This window comes from Xiphophorus hellerii, chromosome 6, assembly GCF_003331165.1.
Source record: "Xiphophorus hellerii strain 12219 chromosome 6, Xiphophorus_hellerii-4.1, whole genome shotgun sequence".
In the NCBI taxonomy this organism is placed as follows: domain Eukaryota; kingdom Metazoa; phylum Chordata; class Actinopteri; order Cyprinodontiformes; family Poeciliidae; genus Xiphophorus; species Xiphophorus hellerii.
This window is the reverse complement of record NC_045677.1, coordinates 8,115,325-8,142,238: the sequence shown is the minus strand read 5'-3', so window position 1 is coordinate 8,142,238 and position 26,914 is coordinate 8,115,325. Positions and strand designations below refer to the sequence as shown.

The 26,914-nt window shown below is 39.9% G+C and overlaps 1 long non-coding RNA gene across 1 annotated transcript; it reads left to right on the top strand.

Moving 5' to 3' along the window:
• The first annotated feature begins 3,575 nt into the window (after window positions 1–3,575).
• Window positions 3,576–4,825, top strand: LOC116721220 (uncharacterized). The gene is made up of 2 exons (XR_004339555.1): window positions 3,576–4,092; window positions 4,495–4,825. It is a non-coding gene; the product is annotated as an uncharacterized LOC116721220 (long non-coding RNA).
• The last annotated feature ends 22,089 nt before the right edge of the window (window positions 4,826–26,914 follow it).

Below are 26,914 nucleotides of genomic sequence, written 5' to 3'. Positions count from 1 at the left end.
ATTTAGAGTTGTTTTTCCTCCGTACGCGATAGAGATGACATATCTCCTAATGGCTCACAGAAGTGTGTAAATGTCACATTTATGATAAATCACCTGAAAACTTTTTTCCACTTTTAATATCACACACACACACGTAGCACTATTTAACACACACACAAAAAATGAACTGCAGCTGTTTATTCCTGCTGGCGCCTAACTACAACAAACCCATCAGTTAGGAGGGGAAAGAAATGTTGCAAATGAAAAATCTTGTACCTTAACTGTGCACTCCATTTCACAAATACCATATTTTAAGGTCCTTTTCAACCTAATTTAGACACTTATGCTCCTTTGCTATCAAATATAGTGAGTATAAACAACCATGTATATTGTTTACCTGTCTTTGTAAAGTTTGTTTGGGGATTTTCATGTTTTTTTTTTGTGATTGATGAAGTTATTGATTTTGATTTCAGTTTGGGGTTTTTTTTAACCACAAAAGCCTAGCATTTTGTACCAGGGTGTGTGAACGGTGTATTCCTCCGTGACGTAGTGAATTCAATTTTAGAAGTTTTACTCCAACATGACCCCCAATGACTTGTTGTCTTTTGCAGTTAAATGTAGGTCATCTGTTGTACTTCTCTCAAACACACAAACAGCGAGAGCAATCGCTGCCATCCTTACTCCAGTGCTTCTTGCGTCATTAAGAGACCACACATTTTGTTAGAAACTAGGCTGCTAGTAACGGTTCCATTTTTTTTTCATTCTTTATTTTGCTGTCTTAACATTCTGTTGGTTTGGCGCCGGCGGTTTGAAGATAACATCACCCACTGTAGCCCACATGAAGAGAAAAACCGCCAGCCAATTATACTATTACCACTGATGAAGCGTTGGGTTGCATGTTAGTTTTTTTTTTACACACCCACATACTTCCAGGGACGATGGTAGAAACACACAAACGCACAGAGCAAATTAAATTTATATGGCGTTTGTCATAAAACATGGGAAACAAAGGATCCTGAGAAACAAAAGTGGCAGAACGTAAGATTATAATGCAATTAAATAACGTAAAACGACAATCCTGCAACTCTGCTGTAAGGCAGCTGGTCCAAATTCTATCTGCACTTATGAGAAAAATTACATATTTATGTCAATCAGTGCTGTTTACAACCTGCTTCTGATATTAAATGTTTAATATCGTCTGAAAGTTGATGATAACCATGTAGGACATACTACCCGAAAAACAAACAAAAAAAACCACATGCCTCAATGCATTTTTAATAATAATAATAATAATAAAAAAAGGTCGGGGGTTAAAAACAAAAGATGTGTGGGATGATTAATACAGCAGTGTCATTGATTGACAGATAGAATTTCACATTTGTAACTCAAAAAAATTAGATTTATAAATGACATGTCCTCATTGCACAGCACAGTTATGGCAAAATGCTCCACGTCCAAATTTGGGCTAAAGACAAAGGCAGGCCTGACACTTAAAGGGAGAAATTATGGCTTTTTATTGATTTATTAAGTGAATTTAAGAGAAAATGCAAATGTTTTTTTCCATAAGAATGTTTGCCAGGATATAAAAGTATGTACCAGTAAAAACTGGATGCTATAAATTTAGATTCTAAAACATTTTTAACTTTAACTTATGTGTTTTATCTTCTGCCGAATTGGTTCAAGCGGAAACAAGCTTACTGGGTAGTGTGGGTTGGGATCTGGGTATCATTAGAACTATTTGTTTTATGAATCAAACAGAATCCAAACAACTGGCACAAAAAAAAACAAAAAACAGCTCAGCTATTGTGCAATTTGATTAAATATTCTACTTTTAGGCTTTAAAATTTGAATTTCAATCCCGACACAAAGGAAATACCACATTGCCTGTTTGGATTTTAAACAGTTTATAAAAAAAATAATAATAATTAACACAATTTCCTCGTTTGCATAAGAATTTCTTTGCGACCACTACTAAACACAAACTGCTACAGTGTGTTGATTGACAAGATGTCTGATTTTTTGTGTGCGTGTGCGACTCCTATATTACAGGAAAAACTCGATCTAAGGACAAATGTGGCACACACCGAATTGCACGTTATATAAAAGAAGTGAATTTGTAGAACAAATAACATCCTGCATTATAAACCTTGATATAATGGCTATCGGATTAAAAATAGAAGCAGCAGAATTAGTCATTGGGTAACAATGTTTGTCGGTTATCATGCTCTTTCATGCTTCCTTCTTTGTTGGGATCACACGAAGCTGAAGCCTCTTTTAAACCTTGAAAATCCTTTGTCCAACTTGTGGCCGCGACTGCGTTGGTTGGTATGCCAGGTTTCGAACCGCGATCTGCCCAGAATGTTTTCCTGCCTTCTTTTTACTCATGCATGCAGGGATTGGCCAACTAAAAACACACCTGGTGAATTAGACAATGGCTGAATAAACAAATAAAGCCTCGAGGAATTAAGACAAGTGTCATGGAACGCATTCCTGCGCCGGTTTTATGTAATAGTTGCAAAATATAGTGCCGTTTTTTTTGTTTGTTTTTTTTGCACCTGCGTGGAAGGTTGTGACAAATTCAATTATGTTAATTGGCAACAAACACGTCGACAAGTAAGCTTGACATAGGGAACGTCGAGTCAACCCACGTTGGTGGAAAACGTGAGCTGCAACAATCATCGGGGATGTTGCCACACATCGCAAGACGAGGCGACGGTCAGCGCTAAAGTTCTGAGGAGGAAAATGGATTTTAGCAACAGATCTGGAAAAATTAATTATCAAGTTTTTTTCAGGAATATTTTCAAGTTCACATATTGAAGCGCAAATGAGAAGTTGATTTCGGTTCATTTTATCCTGGTGACTGGTGGCCATGTTGGATTTTGAGGCTAGTTCTTACTTCCTATGTCCGACTTGATTAAACTTAAACGTCATTCTTCCAAAGTATTTAGAAACTGGAGCAGAAGTAGAATATACCGAGTTCCTCTGTGCGTAAATAACCAAAAACAGTAACTGAGTATATTATGATTAAGTGTTAGAAAGGCAGATATCTTAATAGAATATTGATTAAATTGATAGTAGACACATTTCCATTAAATGTCAAAGGGAATAAGCCAGAGATTGGTAGAAAAGAAATATTTTATTTATACATCTGTCAGTAACAGAGGTTAAAGTTCAGGTGACTGATGACTTCTGGATACGAAGCCCAACTGAATCTATCATAGCTTAAAATAAAGACCGGAGCTGTGTCCCGTTCATTAAAAAATGTTTTGTAAACTTAAAAATAATAACTACTAAAACATTTTATGACATTTTCAATTGGACTTTGCTCACTTTTTCTTCTGTTTTATACAAAATGCTCAGTCGGTAATGTAAATAATCAAATATGAGATTATTTACTTATTTAAAAGAAAATAAACACATTCTAAGGTTTACAGGTGTGAGGTGAGCTTCAGCCTGGCGTATCTTTGCCATCCTTCTACAGAGGAACAACAACTACCTTAATGTGCCTGGGGACCTTTCTTAGTTTTACCCCTCAGGCTTTCCTTCACCGCCTGTTATTCTCATCAACTTCTGTTGAAAGCTGGTCACTTGCAGTGTTGGGTAGTAACGGATTACATGTAACGACGTTACGTAATTTAATTACAAAAAATGAGTAACTGTAATTCGTTACAGTTACAATGAGAAAATATGTAATTCAGTTACAGTTACTTCTGAAAATATTAAGAATTACAAATTTAGTTACATTTAAAAAAAAATATGAACAAAAACCTTTGCGAAATATGTAATGATATTTTTATTGCTTTGCGCCCTATATCGCCGTTTCCCGCTACGGCTCCTTGTCTCTATCATATTTGCCAGCCGCAATGCCACTGATGGTCCGTCCTGTGCTGGCGGAGCCTCCTGGAGGAACAGCAAGCGAGCGGACGGTTCCATTTCAGCTCAAGCAGCGCATCAAAAATGACAGCCTTCCAGCACTGGAAATATAAGGAGCATTTCATTTACATATGTGAAAATGGCTCAAATTTAACCGTGCAGTGCAAGAAGTGTTTGCCGGCTATCAAGAACTTGTCCACGTCGAAGCAATCTATGTCAAACCAGAGGAAACATTTAGAGGTAAGTGCAACTCACTGATAGACGAAGCGTATTGTTTTACGAATATTTGACTGTTTGGTGTTGATGCCTGACAAACGTTGGAATCTATTCTTTCCCATGAGACATTGTATGCAATGTGCTAGTGTTATGGTTTTCATGATGAACATAAAGTAAACTAGAAAATTCCTGAAGAAATGTAACTGGGGCCTGCCAAAGTGTGCCCGTCGGTTTGGACCCAGCGTTCTGATGCTAAAAATTAGCATAAATGCTAAGCTAAGTGGAATTTTATAACTTGCTTCGCAAGTCAGTCACTACTCTCCTTATGCATTGCTATGGGCAGGCCCCAATTAATGCTACTTTGAACATATAATTATTAATTATAGTATATTTTTCTTCTATCTTTTTTTCTCTCTCTCTTTTCAGAGGAAGCATCCAGGCGTTCTTCTGAAAGGCACGTTTAGTCCATCTGATACTCGGGAAGTATCCACAGTGTCCACAGTTGTTTTGCTTGTCTAACACAGTGATTGTGTGATTTTGGAAAACTATTGTTTTTTCCGTTTTGATTTTGAATGATATGTTGCAAACACTTCTGTTTTTGTCAACATTCCATTGACTGTTAAATGTTCAATGACTAACTTGACTACCCATCGTCCATCTTAATTCTTGATGCACTGTATTATGCCGTGTTTAATTTTACAAGCAAGGGTGTGCAAAGAAAAAATCAAGAAAAATAAAATGTGATGTAAAAGTCTTACTTTGCTTATTTATTACTAAACTAGAGCACTTCATTGTCATTGCACATGTATGAAGTAATGAAATGCAGTTTGGCATCTAATCAAGTGCAACGTGTGCAGATTGTACAGCATGCAGTATTTAGAGATAAAATGCAGTTATTCACAGCTAGGGTAAGGAAAGATGGTTGATAGATATGTGCAGCAGAATAAATAAATTACCCCTAGGGAAATGCATGTATGTGCAGAGCCACTGTAGATAGGGCTATACAGGTGCGAATTGAAGAGGAACACTGTACAAATGTTGGGATGGTACAGTAAGGTATGGATAGAGGGGAAGGAAAGACTGGTCTTTGGGAAGAGTTCAATAAGGTGACCGCTGTAGGAAAGAAGTGGTTTCTGAACCTGCTTGTGTTAGTCTGCAAACTGCGTAAATGGTAGAGCCTAGGGGAGGAGCAGAAAAGAGTATGGCCCGATGAGAGGAGTCTGAGAAAATCTTTAATGCCTGGTGCTGGCATCTCTTCTTGTGGACCTCCTGTGATTGCCTGTCAGCAATTCCCTCTCAGCTTAGTGCTCTTTTAAGGTTCCCACTCAGTTCTCAAAAATTAAATGTTGAACATGGGTCAATACTCATTAAAACCTCAAAGTAATCAAAAGTAATTAGTTACATTACTTTTTAAAAGTAATCGAAAAAGTTACACTACAATTACATTTTAAACAAGGTAACTTGTAACTGTAACGGATTACATTTTTAAAGTAACTTACCCAACACTGGTCACTTGTTATAATGTACTTTGGACGAGATCCAGATTAAATGCTGTGTGAGAATGTCTTCAAGTTTGCCTACGTACAGCGTGTTTGTAGACCGGACTAAAATAACAGGAACTGGATTACCTGGTAAGGTTGGCTTGCATTCGTGTGAGGGATGCAAACTCCTAATATAATAATATAATAACTTTGCCAGAGCCTTTAGAGCTTTACTTAAATAAACAAGCAAAGCAAAACAGAAGGCAGTAGAAGTAGTTGTGATCATTTCTCACAGCTTTAAAACACATACTGCACATTAGCTTTTTTTTTTTTTTCTTGGTTGCATTTACGTGCTTTTGGATGTAGCATGAATCAAATAATTCAATTGGGACTTTTCAGGTACAACAATGCAATGCATGTACAACATTTGAATCGAGGTTTTGTCGTAAGACGTGGCAAGAAAGAATAGAAGAAGACACACCACACAGTGTATGACGGTGGCACCCGTTTCGTCATCGTCAACCTCTGGATGACGGCTGTTTGAACCAGCCCCAAGGTCATTCTGTGAAAGAGCGTCCCATTTCCCAACTTTCACTATGGTTTATCGGATTCGGGTTTCTCAATCACACATTTCAAGCAATATTTTGACATGCATCAACATGCAACTTGAGGAATATCTTCCTAATCTGAATGCTTTCATAAACCTAGCAATGTTTTAATGATTTTAGGAGAACCATCTGCGGGATGAACGGTTGTTTTTAGCTCAAGTTAAAGTCGTGGTTTAGGCCCTCTTCAATGTCTTGGTCTCGGTAGAGAATTATGTGCATGTTTGTGAAAAAACAACAAAAAAACCCAACAAAAACTCACCAGATTTCTTGGTGTCACATATTTCTTGAGAAGGGGTAGTTCAGTTTTATCACTCCTTACTGAGCAAGGCAGCAAGGCTTTTTAAAGTGGAAATTTATCCCACAGCAATTGGAGCCGACATCAGTCGCATGGCATGCAGAATTTTGACGCATGAGATTAATGAGTCACTGAGCACCAGGTCGCCCAAGGTCTGTGTCCTTGTTGGTCCGTGTGCGCGCTTTATTATTTATTTACTCGTGCGACGGCTTTGTGACAAAATCCTCGGACTAGAGCAAACATACAACATATCGCCTTTTCGACGAGTGTTGCTTGTGTGTTTTAGGTTGTGGAAAACTCTTTCAGTGTCTGGAGATAATCCTGGCCTCTGTGGCCACAACCACACACAGAAAGATTTGCTCAGCCCAGCTTCAGACTGGAGAAATTCAGCACCGACAACAGCAGCAGCCTCTAAAATGATAACTTGTACCTTTTGCAGGAAGTTTTTCTTTGAGCAAATGTACTGACCTTGCTTTGTTTTGTCAGCGTACGGCCTCTCGGTGACTTGCTGTCTTTTATCTCGGCTGCACCCTTTTCTAAACTCTCAGAGCCTCTCACCTGTCACTCGGCGACAGTAAGATACAGCTCTCTTCGTATGGAGTAACCTCTCCAACCTCTTTTCTCTTGACACTTTGTATTCTCTATCAATGTAAGCAAAGCCCTTATGAGTGACCCGCCACTTCCTCAATCCCCCTCCCTCCCTTCCACTAACATCTCTTCTTCACGTTTCTCCCTCATCGCTCTCACTCCGTCATGCACTTGTCTCTCTCTGCCTGGCATTGTCGTCGCTTCTTGTGCTGCGTTTTCAACATCGAAGAAATGACCTCTGGACGTTTCGTTCACGAACGGCGCTTATCGACACGGCAGAAATATTCCGTAGCCTTGACAAAACGAGGGTCAAATCCCAGTTGAGAGATTGTGCGCAGAGTTTTATCCCTGGCCAACTTGTAAAATGCGTAGACCTCCTTTCATTCAAGACGAACCGGTAGATCTGAGTTGTTCTTGTTTGCGCAAAAAAAAAAAAAAAAACTACCCAAAGAAATTAGGAAAAGCTACAGTTTCGTGGGAAGACATTAAAGCGCTAACGACTAAGCAGACATGTTCTCGTCAGGTTTTCATTTTTTATTACTTTTGAAGGTGAGAATACTGTTGTTTTGATTTGGTTGTTTCAACATAGATACATTGTATACAATTTAGAATTATAATTTAAGATTTAAAGGAATTTGTGAGTTTACTTAGTAAAAGTACAAAGAACAACCTTTATTGTTGGCCTGTTGTGTCATCGTCGTTACAATTTGATAATACAAGTTTAACATTTCCAGTGTTTCAGCTTGTTTTGTTTTTGTTTTTTCACAAACACACCTCAGGAAATAATAACTACTAATTATCTGTTGGTGTTATTATGAGTAATTAATAGCAATAACATAGAATTTGGACATAAGTTTAATAAAGTGCTGGTGGCAGTGTTCTTAACCATAAGGGGGGCCCAAAGCAAATTCTGTTTAAGGCCCCATAAACTTTTGCGTCAACCCAGTGCACAACAGACACAACCCTTATAAAGTCTAAGGGTTTAATACATCTCTGTGCTAGGCTGTTGAGAAGTACTTTGCATTTCATTTCTGTTTAAATAACTACTCAAACAAAACCTTGTTGCTCTTACAAATGATGTTAAATTCACACACTTTTCTGGCGAAGACGAGAATGATTTGCTTTTAAATTCTAGAAATGAAGTCCAGTTCTTGATAAGTCTGTTGTTTTTGGGGATTAAAAAAAGTGAGTCAACTATGTTAATCTCCTCATGCTTCATTCGGTACTGTGGTTGCTCATCTTTCCGGGAGTTGATGTCTCATCAAACTTACGTATGTGAAAAAAAAAATTAGATCTACATGTTGCAAATAAACTAGAACATATATTAATAAAAAACAAGCTGGGTAAAAGTTCACCATTGAGATCCAAGAAACAGATAGTTGGGAAATCAATAGAAAGTCTTTACCTCAACCTGGTGATTCAGTAGCTTGTAGGAATTCAGAAATTGCTTCCAGAAAATAAATAAGTTGTTAGTCAGAGTTCTGTAAAATTAGTATATTTTCATCTCCATATACATAAAAATTGCTATTGCAGTGGTGAGAGCCAGAAATTGATTTGCTGTGCTATAATCAAAGCATGGTACAAAACAAACAACAACAAAAAAACTTATTCAGAAGTGACTTGGTTGATTTATGTCAACCCACTCTTTTTGTCTTTTAGATTTTAGGGCATTTTAGATTTTAGAAATCAAAATTTATTCACTTTGCTCTTGCTCTTGTCAAAAGAATCGCCTGCTGTCTCATATTGTTCTCAACGTACGTTAACGTCTTCTGTACAGTACAAACCAAAAGTTTGGACACGACTGTGTGTCCAAACTTTTGGTCTGTACTGTATGTGGAGAAAGCTCGTTACAGCTCTAAATAAGTCAGGATGATTGAAAAATCACTTGACGATAACTGTCATCTCACAAAAACCCAATGAGTCACTGCGGTGTTTGGCCGACTGAGGACCTGGAAATGTGATAAGCAGGTATGCAAACAGATTTTAACGTTCTCCCATCAGAGTTATTTTTAAGGGATTGTCAGATATTGGGTGGAAACCTTCACTTCCCAATGAGGAATAGATGAATCCCAAAGCTTCTGGATTTTACGCAAGATCTTTCAAGCAGAAATCTGCGTGTTGCTACTATTTAAAACAGACGGAAACAGAAAGATTGGGTCGGGTTAGGGGAGCCGCAGTCTCTCTAATTGCCCCTCTTGTCCTTCATTGGGCAATTTTCAAAACAAAACACACGCTTCATTCTCATGTGCAGCTGTGGTACGGATGAAAAAAAAAAAATGCATTCAGATGTCCGGCTGTAACTTTTTTGGATTGCGACCGAGTGCTCCACTCTGGTGCGAATAAAGTAAAGGGTTGATCGACACGAGGGCCCACTTGATGCTTGATGGGGCACTGCCCATGAAAAACAAGGCAACGCATAAACAGGTTCATGACAAGGGCAGAAAAACAACAGTCATCGTGTTGAAAAGAGTAAATATGAGAGAAAACATGATGCAGTAAAAGGTACCATAACAAATTACCAGCGGATTCTTCCTTATTCCTCTGTCACCCGTTACATGTGCAGGATGTGGGACTGCACCAAAGTGAAAGCTATGTTTGATATACACAGCGTTTCTATAATTGAAGGTAACATAGTGAGTTGACTGTGCTGTAAAATGACATTATGTGCCTGGAAAAATATGTAACACCACCCCGTTAATAACGAGGTGGTTGTTAACGGCTCTACCAGCTCTTCCATAAAAGAAAGTTTGTAAAGTGTCAGACCAATAATTGTCCAGTTGACAGATTTTTTGCATTGCAAGCTCAGTAGCTTTTCCAGAGTTGTGTCAGTTAATGATAACATCCATTTCATGGTAGGTTTGTACACGTGCCATGCCCTTTGCATTTTTTATTTTGTTAGATTAAACCAGGGGTGGGCAATCCTGGTCCTGGAGGGCCGGTGTCCTGCAACTCTAAGATGCCTCCCTGATCCAACACACTTGAATCCAACAGCTGAATCACCTCCTAAGTGCAGTCAAGTTCTTCAGAGTCCTGCTAATGACCTCATTATTTGACTCAGGTGTGTTGAAGTAGAGATGCATCTATAAGTTGCAGGAGACCGGCCCTCGAGGCCTGGAGTTGCCCACCCCTGGATTAAACAGTATGAGGTGAATTGTGCAAAACGTTCGTTATTAGTTTAGAACCTATAGCCCCGATTTGATCATGCTGTTGTACTATGTGTACAATATTGGATTAATTCCTGATATTTTTGGCTGCACCCACTTACGCGGATGTGCGTGACCGCATTCCGGTATCGACTCTGACGTGGAAAGTCATTTCTACTCGGTGACTCGACTGAGCGATAAGGAGTTCTTGCATCATCTCGGCCTTCCTGAAAGTTTCACCCAAAACTAAAATCTACAAGTGATGGCACATCCCATCGCTTTTCCTGATAGCGTTCGGCCGTTCAGACCCGCCGTTGGGTTCAAAACGCTAACATGCAAATGTTCAGCAGAGCTCCGTAACATGTACAGATGGTTTTCCTCATCAGTTGGCACTAGTACAAATGCAAACATGTTGGATGAGTATGTAAGATAAGATAAATCTTTATTGTCATTGTCACAAGAACAACAAAATTTAAAAAGTGCCATCAGTCAGTGCATATGCTTAAAAACAAAAAATAACTGTCTCACAATTCACACACAATGTAAGAAATAACAAATAACTGGTAAAAAAACACAAAAACTAATAAATAAGAATAGCCACATTCTCACATACATCATTCATGATGATTAATGGTTGTTTTTGATTGCATTTAGTTTTGTTATTGCTATCGGGGTGTGTGTGTATGTGGTGTGACACAACTTCTTTTAAGTAGGTCGGCGATTTGCTAATTGCATCAGGTTGTTTTAAGTATCAAGAAATATCTCTGTCAACTATTCAAGGGAAATGCTTTGCATGCACAGTGCTCGTCTCGCCCCAGGACACTACAATCCTCTTTTTTTTGTGTGCTTCAGTTGTCGTGACAACGTGTGTTGTAAATAGGTTTGTGTGTCGTTCAGTTCATTGCCGATTCCTGTTACCTTTTTAAGTGCTAGAAGATTTTGCATAAATGCTTTGTGCTACAGGGGCAACATAATTCAACAACGGTGAAAACAGAGGAAAGTAGTAGCTCATAAATCACAAGACGATCAGAGAACATTAAAACGAAAACCTTCAACATATAATGCTTGAAACAGACTTAAGGTTCGTATCGTCTTCATGTCATGTTGACTCATGTCACACGCTGTTGGCCACTGTCTTGTTAAAACATCTTGTACTGGAGTGGGACGCAGACGCGGATATTTCCAACTTTACGCACAGAATACATTGCGGAAGCGACCAATCAATAAAATTGATTGGTTCGTCAGCGAGATGAATTAAATGCATCTTGCTGACCGGGAGCTGCCAACGCGTGGAAGAGTTGCGAACGAGACGCTTTGGAGTGTGTCTGGTCCAAAAGCGCATTCAAAACTCTGAAGCGGCATTTTAATTTCCAGTGAAGCAGCCGAGCGCAGATCAGTGTCTAGACCTGTAGCCTGAGCCCAACCCGAAAGTTCAGTCCTGGTCGTGACCAAATTATTTGCTTGACGGTCGGGTTGGGCATCTGTGGGCTTTAACAAGCCTACAGTACACACAGAACAATGTAGCATAAACGAGAATGCTATGCTGTGTTAATCTATTTGTAGTCTAAATAGAGAAGGAGGTAGTTTACATTGTTGAGAAAAGAAAGTAAAGTACAGGAATTAGTTAGACAGTAGCAATAACAGCGCATTGTACAACCAAACGCGCTCGCGGCCCTGTCCTGATCTGCTCCCATCAACCACACCTCCCAGATGATTGGCACCTGACTCACCCTGCGGTTACAACAGGCGAGAAAATGGAGCTGGGAGATGTTGGGCCAAAGCTAAAAACGGGAGAAGCAACACCGCTTATACAATGGCGGTATAAAAACGAAAGCAGTAAAATTTTAATTGGAACAGTATGTCGGGTATGGGCTCACGCCTTCTAATTAAATAAATCGGTTTGGTTGGATCGGGCTCAGGCACAATGTCTACGGGCTAACAATGGGTCTAGCGCAGATTTCTCCTCCAGATGCGGACAAATGTACTTATTCGTGCCACAGTCAGTAGTTTTTGTCACTGCTGAGAAAACGTTAGGCGAGCTTGTGTGCTTTATGTGTGATTGGGATCTGGAGTATCTGTTCAACTTGTTGAATATTAATAAAACTGATGTCATTGTTATCGTTTCAAAATTCATGGATCCAGAGATGTCAGAGGAAAATTACTCAGACTTAGAAAAAAAGGATTCGATAGAAGTCAAAAGTTCCCTTTTCAGGTGAAAGTAGATATTCCAAGGAACCAGTGTGTTGAGGATAAAAAGTTGCATGAGACACAGATTGACGTTTTCACAGATAGTTTGGGTAGCCATGTCATCTGCTCACTTTTTTTCCTCCTCCTTATTCCCATTTTCCAGCAGGACTTGTCCCCTACTCATACTGCCAAATCTCACACCAATCCCTGCTTTAATGACCATGTTATCCCTTCTGATTAGAAAGACGAGACACCAGACAAGCTATGGACCTACATTAAAGCAAGAGGGGTTCCTTTAAAGCCTCAGCAGAGCCACAGACTTAATATCCTCCGTGACACGCCGCACCGATGCAGTAATTCATGCAAAAGCAGCTCTGACCAAAACTGTATTCACTGTACAACACATGGACATACTTTTCAGTTTTGAAATAATCCATACATTTTTTAGCTTCAATTAGCTGCAATCCATTACCATAAAAAGATTAACTATATATTTGAAATATGAATACATATATTTTATGAATTACCGAGTGTGAACCATTTTCATTATTTATTGAGATGTAACAGACCTGTATAGATGGCTGCTGTTCTGCTTTTTTAAAACCGAACTTAGTAATCAGGCCAATTCTGACACATAACTTGAGTCAAAGTAACTTCAAAAAAGAAACACTTAGAAATTTCTGTAATGACCGTTTCCATGAACCATGACGTGCTGTGACATGTTACCTGTTAAAAATCATTACTGCTGTTCATTTCTGGTTTATTAGCTCCGTCGGCCTGTGCGCCGATAAAGCGAGTCAAACTTTAATTGGCAAAGTAAATGTTAGTGTTTCTGCCACTCCGCAGCTCCGCTCGAGTCCTTGTGTTGTCGCCACTGATAAGACTTCAGAGAGAGTTTCTGTTAATTGTGCCGCTAAATTCCAGTCAGAGGGGAAGCGCCGCCGCAACTGTGGCTCAGATGCCGTAAAAAAAAAAGAATCACAAGGAGACGATGTGCAGCCAAAAACAACTCTGGCTCCACAGACGCTATGGAAACAAGAAGCAGGATTTCACTTTGAGTTTACTCGTCACCCTAACGCAACGGCAGTTTCTTTTGAGCCGTCGGGGCTTAAATAGAAAAAGAAAGGCTATACATGAATCGGGTGTTTGGAACATGCATGACATGCACGTATATAAACAGTATTTGTTATGAGTTAGGTTTAATTTATGGTAAAAGCTGAGAAACACAACTCACCCAAAGTTGCTTTGGGTGAGTTGTGTTATATAAATCAGATATAAATCTGTAAATTTATATATCTTGATGTTCATCAACATAAATTACACTGCAATGGTGCTTACAGACTAAAAAAAAAAAGCAACAAACTGGATCTGTGAACTAAATAAATCGTTGTGGAGTGTGATGGATGTTAGAAAAAAGTGTTTGCAGCTTTTCTTCCAAATACTTCAATACAGGAATAACAGTCGATTCGAGCTTACAACAATCAATCTTTGGAGCTTTTAGTCCGTTTTCAAGACGCAAACGGTTAATTAGGCTTTGTTTAGGCCATTCCACTCGGTTCTTCTGTCATCATTGTTCCGCTGGGCTGTCGAGCTTCACAGCAGGTGTTAAAGCACCTGTATGGTATCTCTCCTGAAGGCCCCACCCCACCACAAAATCTCCCTCATTATTTGTGGAAGCCCGTGCTTCTCGAGTTACTGATGATTGCTTAGGACGTTACTGTGCTGTTAAAGCAGTTAGTAAAATGTAAACAATTCTAGTTTATTTAGACTCAAACCTGACAAAGGAACGCGGGCTAAGTTGGGCTCCCCACACCCCCACTGTGGATAGGAGGAGGAGTGTAGCTTGTATGTCAAACACTTTGTTTTCCTTCTGTCAATCTTTTTTGGGGGTGCGGGGGGTGAGGGGGGCTGCACAGTGGTAGCACTGTTGCCTTGCAGCAAGAAGGTCCTGGGTTCGATTCCTGGCCCAGGGTGTTTCTGCACGGAGTTTGCATGTTCTTCCTGTGCATGCGTGGGTTCTCTCCGGGTTCTCCGGCTTCCTCCCACAGTCCAAAAACATGACTGTCAGGTTAATTGGTCTCTCTAAATTCTCCCTAGGTGTGAGTGTGTGTGTGTGCATGGTTGTTTGTCTTGTCTGTCTCTGTGTTGCCCTGCGACAGACTGGAGACCTGTCCAGGGTGAACCCCGCCTCTCGCCCGGAACGTTAGCTGGAGATAGACACCAGCACCTCCCGACCCACTAGGGACAAGGGTGTTAGAAAAAGGATGGATGGACCTTATTTTTCAAAATAGTTCTTTACAGCTACAAACATTCATTGAAGCTCTGGCTGTATGTTTGGTGCGTTGCAGCAGGACCTCTGTTCCAGTCTCAAGGGAAGTCTGGCGAAGTCAGTCTGGGGTTTGGTGCGCGATCGCCCGGCATTCTGCGCCATTCCTCCTCATATCCACTCTAAGCGGCAGTCCGAGCCTGCTGGAGAAAAGTATCTCCACCTGATGGTGTTGCCACAACGGAAACTTGGTGGTGGCAATGGAAACTTGTCTTTATGTGGACGTGCACAATTAGCTCTCAGCCACAGGCAGTGTTTTTGCACATAGATAAAAAAAAAAAAAGTTGATCGTATCAGAGTTCTTACGAGTCTGCCACTCATCAATAAATCATTTTAACAGTTATATCAGTTTAATTAGTGTTAAGTTAATTAGTGCTTAAGAAAATAGCAGAATATTTGATAGAAGCAGGGATTTTTGATTTGCTGAGATGTTTTAATTTATGACCAGTAGCTTCACTGAGGAAGGCAGTCATCCCTGTGCAGCAGCCTGCTACTTAACAATACCTGTCCTGCCTCTTTCCTCAGGTCCTTCCTATTTATGCAGCTCCTTTTGCTATCAGATGTTTCAAGTTGAATATATTGTACAATCTCCATGACAACAGCGGCATAATAGTTGGTATGCAATACCAAGGCAAACAAGTCAAAGTGTGTCTTGTAAGCTTTCCTTCTCAAGCTCAACATTTCAAATTTTCTTTTACTTTTGGATGTAATGTATGAAAAGATAATAATCAAAATAAATACATTTAGGTATCTGCAAACAGATGCTCTGCAAGTCCTTTTTGGTTGATAAACAATTGAAGCAAAAATATTTAGATGGACTATCAAAGGATCCAAAACCTTTTCCCCACTTGAACACGCCTTTTCAGAACTGCCAAAAAATGTGCTAAGGACGTCCCGTAGTAAAACACACACACAGTATGATGCTTCCACCTCCGTACTTCACAGTTGTGAAGAAAATCGTCATATCGTAATCAAAACCACTCTTGGTTCCAAACGGACTTCTCTACAGAAGATCCAGTCAATGCTACAAAAATAATAATAAAAAATGCTGAGTTGTTCTTTCTGTCTTTGCTTCCTTTGTTATGATATTGTGACAATTCTGTCAACTGCATTGTGCTCAATAACTTCAAAATTGATTGACAGCTTGATAGTTAAAATATGTGCTTCCATGTGACATCTATATTCTTCTGCACAAATTTAATTAAAATATGAATGACTAATGCAAAAAGAAAAATCTGATTTCAGCACAAAAAATAAAATCAAAATTTGGTGTACAACACTTCCACAAAGATGTCTTCATTTAATTCAAATGTTGTGACTTTACTTATTAGAAGCTTACAATCACCGTCTTGCCTTTCACAAAATTGCCGAAAGGTTCGACAACCCTGACCTGTGGGCCCATCTCACTGAAAAAGTTGCCAAAATTTCTCTCCAGAATTCTCTCCATCGTTAATTAGCAAGCACGACAGATTTTGATAACTTTAATTGACCTAAAACCAGAAAGTAACAGTCTGAATGCATGTCAGACTCCAACAGCGTCTTATTTACAGACGCAAATATGTAAATGTCTTGCGTCAATTTCATGTTATATGGATGAGAGTCAATCAAGTAAAACAGCTTCAACGGTGCCATAAAAGATTTCCTAAAATGAACTCTGTATTTGGTCGTATGTGCATGAAAACCCTCAGCTCCCCCTGTCATCCATTGCTCACCTGCTGCCTTACCGGTCTCCGGTCGTAAGTCAGGCTTCACACTGTGGAATGCCTGCTGCCATTTAAGCTCCATTACTACCTGCTGCTGCCCTATTCTCCTTGCCCTCTATTGCCTGGGGTTCATATTGGATAAAAGCCGTAAAGCCCTGCGTTTCACGGGGCAGGGTTGGGTGTAATTGGAGGGAGGCAGGCCCCTCATTCCCAGCACTGCGGGGGGCTACAATCACAGGCTTGCCCTAGCCTTTGGGCCACCCCACCAGGCGCTAAAGAGGGCCTAAGCAGGGCACCACAGGGGTTGATATCAAACACCATCAGAGTTCTGGGATAACGGCAAATAACACCGCAGGACAGCGAAGCCACACAGCAGTGTAACATAGTCACACACACAGTCGGGATGTCTGTCAGAACTTGTTTATTGCAGTGAAGTGTTGGGGTCAATAGACAGAAGAAGTCGCGTCCTTTGCAGTTTTCTGTAAAAATAAAAGCATTTTGAAGCAATTGCAGCAAGTCTTTCGGGGTATGTTTCTACTGACTTTGCATTTCTGGAAGCCTTCTTGTTTTCTGAAGTCAGTCAGATTGGATGGAGAGCGTCTGTTTAAAAATGTGCTTTTAATTCATGTCACAAATTTGAGCTTTGAGTTCACTGATACGGAATTAAAATCTAAATTATTCTACTATAACCCAACTTTTTATGCTTAGAGTTTTAGCCTTGCTGGATGGGACCTAATAATATTTTTTACAAATCTATTAAGTACTATGTCAGGTTAGGATACCGATCTTTTTCTGAACATGCCACCTTTGTTTGTCAGAAAGGCGGCCTCGCAAAATACATCCTGCAGATGGAATCATCTAAACTTTTACCCTTCAAATCTGTTTTCATTTCTTCAACAAGACTGCAACAGGAAACCCAGAGAATGTTTTGTCAACAAAATTAATTTTAATATCTATGCCTTGTATGAATTTTTTCCCCCTTCTTCTAATGTTATCGAGGGAAACTCATTTACCGAAGAAAATTATTACCAGCCTAATGAAAAATTAACCATACATTGGTTTACTAATCCAACACTTAACTGTTATGTTGCGGGTCAAATTGATCCCTTATAAAAATATAAAATATATAGTTGAACACATCAACTGTCATTATTTGCTTTGGTTTGTTTCTATGTATCGATTACTTGGGTTGTTACCAGCACCCGGTGAAAATTTCATGTCAGCAGCACCTTTGTGATCTGTTCAATACTCATTTTACCCGCTGTAGATACTGTGCGGATTGATTTGACCCGGCAGACGAACTGAAGGGTAGAAATGGTCAGAAGTGTTCAATACCATTTGGTACTTTGCAAATGTATTCACCTTAAACAGCCACACACACAAATCCCTACCCTTTTTCTCTTTGCCTCACTCGTAAACTGCAAGAATGCAGGTGTGTGTGTCTTTTGACGGGAACCTTTTCTGTTCCCATGGGGAAACTCCACCCACAATGGACACTCAGGAGGGGAGAACGTATAAATGTTCTGTATAAGGAAGTCCTAAAAACATTGCATACATAAGTCGTTTTCAAAGCTACAGAAAACGACCAACAGAAATGAAAAAGACAGCCCTGAAACTTATCTTTGATTAAGATGGAAGTTACATTTATTGATGTAACTTGACTTAATGATTGATTCTATATTGCATTGTGATTCTGTGTTTGTAATGATGTAAAGCACTTTGAAATGTCTTGCTGCTGAAATGTGCTACACAAATAAAATTTGATTGATTGATTGATTGATTGATCATAACTGTGAAGTAGAGCAGGAGGTGTCTGAAGCTGAAGACTGCATGGAGGTGAATTCTGAGTCTTGATTATTCTTATTATGAATCAAATGATGAAAACACTAATCACGTTCCTCCAAGCAAGGCATTCCTGTAAAATAAAACGTGCGTCCAATTCAATACGGAAAATCATTCTTGAAACGACTAATTTAGAAGGAAGGCGTGTTTTAGGGGAGAAATGGAGGGGACCGAATGACGAGCATTTACACTCATATTTTGGAGTCTTTGTTCTGTGAGGATGAATCAACCGGGAACTGACTTCTGGGTTCAGTTATTTCTGGTTCAACTTCAGCCACTGAGGAAAATGTACTATCAGTACACACCCTCATGAGTCATTTGTTTTGGTGTCAAATTAGCCGGTCAACTTGACCTAGAAAAAAATATCTGAAGCTTCAATATAAATGTCACTACATAAAAAAATATACATATATTGTATGCATAATTTTAAATAAATCACTTTCATTAATAACCATTTATTTTTTTCTGTAGGTTTTTTTAGTGGACTGTAAAAATAAAAAACAAAGCGCAATAATTAATAGTTAATAATCGGATACAAATATCCATCCATCCATTTCTAACACCCTTGTCCCTAGTGGGTCGGAAGGTGCTGGTGTCTATCTCCAGCTAACGTTCCGGGCGAGAGGCGGGGTCACCCTGGACAGGTCGCCAGTCTGTCGCGGGGCAACACAGAGACAAACAGGACACACAACCATGCACACACACACTCACACCTAGGGAGAATTTAGAGAGACCAATTAACCTGACAGTCATGTTTTTGGACTGTGGGAGGAAGCCGGAGTACCCGGAGAGAACCCACGCATGCACAGGGAGAAAATGCAAACTCCGTGCAGAAAGACCCCGGGCCGGGAATTGAACCCAGGACCTTCTTGCTGCAAGGCAACAGTGCTACCAACTGCTCCTCTGTGCAGCCCTGGGTACAAATATGTTCTTGTGAAATGTTTTTTTGCTTCTGAAACTGTACTGCATGAGTAAACATTCCCTGGGTCAATTTGACCCGGGAACATTGTTACTGCACATCAGAAAGTGAACAAACAGGAGGGATAAAGACTCCACCCAGACTCACTATGTCACGGCAGCGTAATTGCTTCCTCCTAAAAAAATAAACATCTAACTATGAAACAGGGTTGTCGTGTATTCGACAGTACACTTGGTTGCTCACCCAAAAATAAAACCTGCAGGAAGACGCCGTAAAGAAGGTAATCGTAATCGCCTGAGTGTGAAAATGCCACTGTCATTTTGTTATTTCGATTCAAAAACCACAAAAGCTCTAATGGTAACACCAAATCTACAATCATTTTACAGAACCTTGAGCCTGATCAAACAGAAAACAATCCAACCTCAAAGCCACAGAGAATGATGGATTGTTTTTTTTCCCCCTTTTCTTCTAAGCAAATGGAAGATTTTCTACCAATCCACCACTTTGGTAAACCTAGATATCAGTCATCAGTCGGTGCATACTTAGTTTTTCTTTTAGGTTTTAAAGATCAGATCTATTGCTGATTGTATTTGGTGGTGACAAAATAGAACACAATAAATCAAATTAAGCCACAAATATTTTTTTTTAACTGTTTCTTCCACAGCAATAAGCAATAAGAAAGAAGAATATCTATCAATCCCGTCAAGATAAGTCTTCAATTTATCTGCTATTCATTCTTCCATATATCCAGGTTGGTTTTCCCAACTCCTGTCGATGTCTCATCCAGTAACGCGACTCATTTATTGATGTTTATTTTTACCTTAGTCACGAAAGATAAGACGTCTGCTGATTTGATACATTTTCTGTCGAGGTTGAAAAAAAAAATCAACATTGACTCCAGAAACAAATGTGGCCACCATTTAACCTACTGAGTCACCGCTGACGTTCCAATAAACAACCATTTATTTCACTACAGCGTGCGGACTCAGTAATACAAACACAGTCATCAGTTGTGATATTGATCTCTTGTCAACAAGAATGACTCAATGTTCACAAGGAGGATGAGAATATTTAGCGGAAGGCCTTTTGTTGTTTTTTTTTATGTAGTTAATTTTCAGAGATGATTTTATCAAGTGTAAATTTTACCTATTTCAAATCCAATAGTCAGACTACAGTTACTTATCAAAACCACTTTGCAATACTATTTTCTTTTGTAATTTTATTTTATTTCCTCTACGAGTCTTGGGGAGCGACCGCCGTTTCTATGCGACAGCATCAAGAGGGACAGAAACAAAAGCAATGGAGGGAGATGGGCATTTTGTTGCTGGAAAAACAGGAACTATTTTGAGTTTCTTTTGCCAAGTCCGATTATTATAAGCGGCTTTGGGCTCGTTTTTTTTTTTAAAGTCGCTTCCAAATGTAATGAGTCGCTGGCTGCGGTTTTTGGGCTTGGAAATAAGCAGACATAAACCCCAGAACTTGACTGACATCCACTTAGTTTTAGTCAGACTCTCCCTGTCCATCATTTCCCAGATGATCCATCCTGCTGTGTTTTTGTTAATGTCAAGTTAATATATTTGCTGTGAATGACGTCGAGCTTCGCGTTGCGCTCCAGAAAACACAGAGACTAATATGAACAGTGCAATAACCGTAAAAACAACCACAAATTAACAAATAAAGTTGCGCAACTAAACGCCATTATAATTATTAATATTAAGATAAATGTCACAAATCTGTGCAGGAGCCATCTGAGTTGTGGAGCTGCAGGAGGAGCTCTGTGCTCTGACAGCAAACACAGGGCCGTAACGCAGAATCTGGACGCTGGGGCAGAGAGGGGGGGACTACTTAGAGTTTTCCAGACATTAGTTGAACACACAAAAACACGCATGAATTATTAAAGTACTTTTGTAGCCATTAAACAATCTCCCCTTCAGTTCAACCTTAAAAGTAGAAACACATTGTTGATGTTACCTTTATAAAATAACTTGCAATTAAGTTTTGGCAAAGCTCAATGTAATTTTCACAGGTGGCAGAGCGTTGTTGTTAGCAGCTGCTGAAAGTAACTATAAAAGTTACTTTTAACGTAACTTAGTTACTTTCCAAATCAAATAATCAGTAATCTAACTAAGTTACTTTTTCAAGGAGTGATCAGTAATCCGATTAAAGTTACTTTTTCAAAGTAACTATGCCATCACTGATTACCACTATGTCCTGACAGTTTAACACTAGAATAGCTTGAGTTAGTCCACTTTGACGTATACCTATTTCGGCTTCGATAGTCCAACTGGCCTGAAGGATTTTATCTAGCAGGTGCTTTTGTTCAGTAAATAGGGCCATTACCTTATCAGTACCCTGGTAATGGCCTCAACGCATCTCACAGTTGCACAATAGACTTAGACTTCGACTTCGACTTAGACTGACTTTGTTGTCATTTTCAATGCACAGGGTGTATAAAGAACGGAATTTCGTTGCATACGGCTCAGGACAATGTTTGAGGTTCCAATGTATTAGCTGTTTTCAACAGGCGCTTTTGTTCCGTAAATAAAGCCATTACTGGCGCACCAAAGCACAATGAAATCATTATAACCTCCTGAGACCCAGATCTCTTTTGCTTACACTTTTTTCATGTTTTTTTGAGGTGGATCAACACAATTAATTTGGTTAGTTTATTTCTAAACTGTCATTTTATACCCTCTTAGCTTTATTTCAAAGAGAAACATTGCTAATTTCTTTTAGAAAAACCTTTGCACATTTCTTGAAACAGATTGTATGTTTTGCAAACTCTATGTACATTTGGCAAAATGACCTGGATAATGCAGCACAACATCATGGATCAGCTGCAAAAGGTCACATCTCTCCAAAAACACTTCATGTATGCTTCAAAACTAAACTGAAGAGCACTACCTACAGGAGAGTCTACTGTAGAGCTGCCTCCATCATAGATTGCACCCACCCCCAACATGGACTATTCACATTCCTACCTTCTGGCCTGACGGTCAACGACCACATTTACAATTGAAGAAGGGATGCTAATTTGAGCCATCAGAGTCGTCAGGGTGGACTCCGGCCTTTTGGCCCTGGTGAGCCGATATGGGAAGGACTCGAAAACTGAGCTATCCTAAACAGATAATCAGTAAAAAATTAAAAATAAATAAAAAATCCTCAGATTGCCTGTGGTCCTAGAGCGATCTGCAGAAATACAGCAATCACTGTCATCAATCACCCTTGTGTATGTGCTGCTTACATCCTCTCCTTTGCTCTCTGCTAGGCTACCGCTAGTTCCCCACACCGGAGTCTGTCGTGAATGCTCAGGCTAGCTAGGATGGCAACTGATGACACGATGAACAGTTTTCCTGTAACCTTAAGTTGCTTCTACGCCATTAACATATTGAGCAGCATGTACATGGGCTTGATTGACAGCACTAAGACCTTCCTGCTGGTTCTGATTGGTTTTTCTGACCAAGAGTGGTGTTTTTCTGCAAGTGGCAGTATGACCACAAGGGGGAGGCAGAGAGGCTTGATTTTTTTTTTTTTTTTATTTGGTTCACCATCATGAGATGGTGCCAGTTTTAACAAAAATGTTTTAAAAACACATTACTTATAAAAGTTACATACTGCAGTTTTAAGGGGATTTTTTTCTCCGCAGAATCATAACTCCAGATTAATTTGGATACTGTGACTCATACAGTTAAAGCTATCAGAATGTTCTTTTTGCTTTATGAAAAGGAGCAAAGTAGAATGCAAAGGACCTTTGTAATCTTTTACCAACCGGATTTATTTTTTATTCGTACTTAATGGGAAGCTCAGGGTGTGGTGTTTACGTGATGTGTGTGGGAGGATGGATGTGGCACAAGACTGTGGCGCAAATGAGTGGCAATATTTATTTATTTTTTTTAATGAATCGCAAAATGACTTGGACTTGTAGTTTTGCAAGCTACAGCTAGTGTGCAGTACAGTAATTCAAGCCCAAATCACTTCAGTAACCAGGTGCTTTCACTGCGCTATGTTGTGTGTCTCATTATCTTACATGCAAAGTTGAATGAAGTTGATAACCTAAAAAGAAAACTGAGAACCTGCGTGGGTTTCCCGAACAAAGTCAGGCAATCTAAGCTAACGAAGTTAACGCTGCCAAGACAGGAACCATCCTAACATGAGGGTTATAACGGTCTGTTGAGTCATTTAACTTTCCAGAGTAGCATACCTGACCCGCATGACCTTAAGGATTTCCAGTAACACTAAAGCCTAAACTTGTCAATTCACACTCAATGGTAAAAGGCTAAACTTTTTCTCTCTCTTTTTTTTTTTTTTACACACCCAAACAGGTTATAATTCAGGATGTTAGCCAATACATGGAGTAATCTCTCATGTGTGGATCCTGCAGGTGTTAATAGAAGAGCTAAAATAACAGCGTGTGAGAAACGAGGAGCAGTAGGCGTTGTGTCAATAAGGGAGGGCAAAGCTTTCTTTTCGTGTATTTAGCAAAGTTTGTCCAATTGTGAGCATGCTGGGAGACTATGCCTGGGCATGCGATTGGGCATCTCCATTTAGCTACATTTTAGTTTTAATCATGCTCTTGTTTTGGAATGTGTGTGCCTGCAATAAAGATAGATTTCTATTAATCATCAGATTGTGCAGTGCATGCATTTTAGCTGTTGTTTTCTTTCAATTTCTCCCCTATTTTCAAATATTAAAAGAAATTAAACATCTAAGAGTAGCAAATGAAAAAGCCCAGTCAGTCTGTGCACACCTGATTTTTACTATCGATGTGCCCACAGAGCTGGATGCTGTTTGAAGAAAGAGGGGAACAACCCTTCAGACCCTGCAGGTGTTAAAACAAAGCACAGGGCAAAGACGGAACCAAGACACCCTGTGGACAATGACACAGACAAGGGGCAAAGACCTGCAAACTGCCCAGACTGACAGAAACCACCCAGCAACCAAAGGCCACTGCATCACGAAACCCTGAAAAAGTAAAGGAACACAACCACACCTGAACAGCATAACCGTCATCACCCAAAAACATCTAACTATCCTGCATCGGTGCTGCAGCGTAGAGTTTGCATGTTCCCCATGTGTACACTGGGGTTTCGGCAGAGTACAAAACCACTCATCCTAGCTCTACTGGAGACCTAAATTTGCCCTTAGGTATAGGTGTGTTCCTAAGCGGCTAATGTCTTTTCTGCCCTTGTATTATCCATATTGCAGATGGATCTGTCCAGGGTGCTTCCTGCATTTCCAATGACCACTTGAGATACATGCCAGAACCCCGAAGCCCTGCATGGGTAAGCAGGAATAGAGAGACCGATGGATGGATGGGCTATGTGAAGGAGCAATCGAACTCTGATCTGGACCAAAAAAAGCAAACTCTAAACGCCCCGAGTGGCTGAATTAGTTTGTAGAAACCTCTGTGATGAGTGTGGGATGTCAATGTCCAGATCAACAAAACCACAGAGCACAAACCACTTCCGAGTTCAGCTGGAAAGCAAAAACTGGGAGTTGTCAAACTTGTGACAGAAACATCAAGCAGAAGGAACAAGGGAAGCTGAAGAGATGAACCCTTGAAACGGATGGATGTTTATTTTACTGAAAGTTGCAACATGACAGTCCAGAGCTCAGCCGAGATGTTCGGCAGGTCATGTTAGGATTAGCGCCAGCAACCTGATGAAAACGATGTGTCAGGAGACGCATGAGGTAGCACCTCTCACTGACACTGTCCAGTCACACATCCTGGTACATCAGTGAGGAATGACTTGTGTCCACTTGTCTCCAAAACCTTTTCAAGCTGCTCTGACCTTTGAGAATTCCCACGCAGAGATTAGTCAAGGGCCAGTGAAAAACTGGTTAAACATCCTCGCTCATGCCTCGCTGAAAACATGCACACGCCTATCACTATCTAAAATTGAATGCTTCAAAGCTGCCAGCAATGACCTTTCTTTTATATTCTTCCATTTCCTGCTCTGCTACAGTTTTATGCTCACCCTCTGTCCCTGTCACTTTTTCCTTCCTGGTACTTCTTGTACCTGATGTTCCTCGGTACACTGACGCATGCAATTCACAGCCAGCTGTGAAAACACATAAAATCCAGTAAAAGGGGATGAGGAAAACAGATTTTTTGGAATTTGTTGAGTGGAGTCTGTTAATGTGCCTGCAGATAATGAAGATGAAAAATTTAAAAAAAACAAGGATGAATGCATTAAATGTTGAAGGTATTTTTAGATCTTCTTGAAAGGAGCAGTATGATGCCTTTTCCATGCACATAATGCCATTTTGTAACACAATCAAGTAACCATGTTACCTACAGTTGTTGTGGAAATCCTGTATATATCAAACATGATTTAAATGATATTTAACTTGGCAATTTAACGCCTTGAAATTGGGCCTCTGTCTCTTTAAGGAGCTTCTCCGTTAAGATTTAACATTTCTACCAGTGTTGCACTGAGAAGCAGTTTGTATAATAAGCTCAGCAGACGCGACGTGAGAAGCTGCATGGAAAAGACGGCTCTCTGCGAAATCAAGCGTTTTGCACCCCTGAATGGTTGCCATGGGAGATTGAAGAATTCCTCAAACATGCATGACAGAATCAAAGCAACACTCCATATATGTTTTTGACGAGGGAACAACATTATAATATGACGTAAAGCTCAAAACGTCGATTTTATATAATACCCACTCTTAAAGGAAATCACGGTTGATTAATACCAATCAATCAATGTACCACCAGCTTTAGGTGAACTGCAATTGCCTGAATCGTGTGTTAAAGCAGGGAAATGTATAGATCACGTGAACTTCCACCTGAGCGTCGTGGCTCCGAAAGCTTCTTGAATGGTTTCTTACTTTATTGTATTATGATTTGCTCCATCCAGCTTCCTTCTGCGTTGACCAGCAGAAGGAAAATTGGCATTTTGTGACGGGAGTTTGCTCTGCTGGTGGGGAGTACTGCTGGGAATGGGACTACAACACCACCCACAGGAGAAATGCTTTGTATTGGCTGAACGTTTCAGGACACTGAGCTTTACGCAGGTGACATCTTGGTCAGTATGAAATCAAGGCAACACCATGCAGATTGCACGAATATGTCCACGAAATCAGAACAACTGCTTTTGGCTGAGAGAAAGATGTTAAAAATATTTTATTATGGAACAACTTGCTTTGGCAGCCTTCAAATGAACTCTCGTTAGTTTAGACTTTTTCCTGGTACAGTTCTTACATATGAGCCGACAGAAACTCAAAAGTTGAACGCATTAGGAAATTAAACATCCTTGGAAGTCTGAAAGTTTGTCAGTGATGCGACAGAAACAACCCAGAAGCAGGTAGCAGGTGAGCACACACCCCATAGCCTAAGCTATAATTACTCGGCCATCTTATTTCAAATTGTTGCAGTCAATTATAATTCTTGTTCCCCAATCTTTTAGATGTTATGTGAATCAGTCACTGTACTACTGTCGCAAACACACGTGATTAGGGCAATTTTATTTTATTTTTTTACGGATATTTAGAAAAGAATGAATGAAAATCTTTGACACAGAGAACTTCTTTTTTTTTTTTTTGGCAGAAATTCAACGGTGTCAGTGAGTTGTACCTCTCTCCAGGAGTCCGCAGACTGGCCGGTCTAACTAACACACCCATCTCCCGCTGTGCCAATTGGAATTCCAACCTCTGGCGTTCCCATTGGCATTCACGCACTACAACGCACACGCCCACAATCAGGCAGCCATATACATACGTGCATTCTCAGCCCACCCCAACTGTTTGAT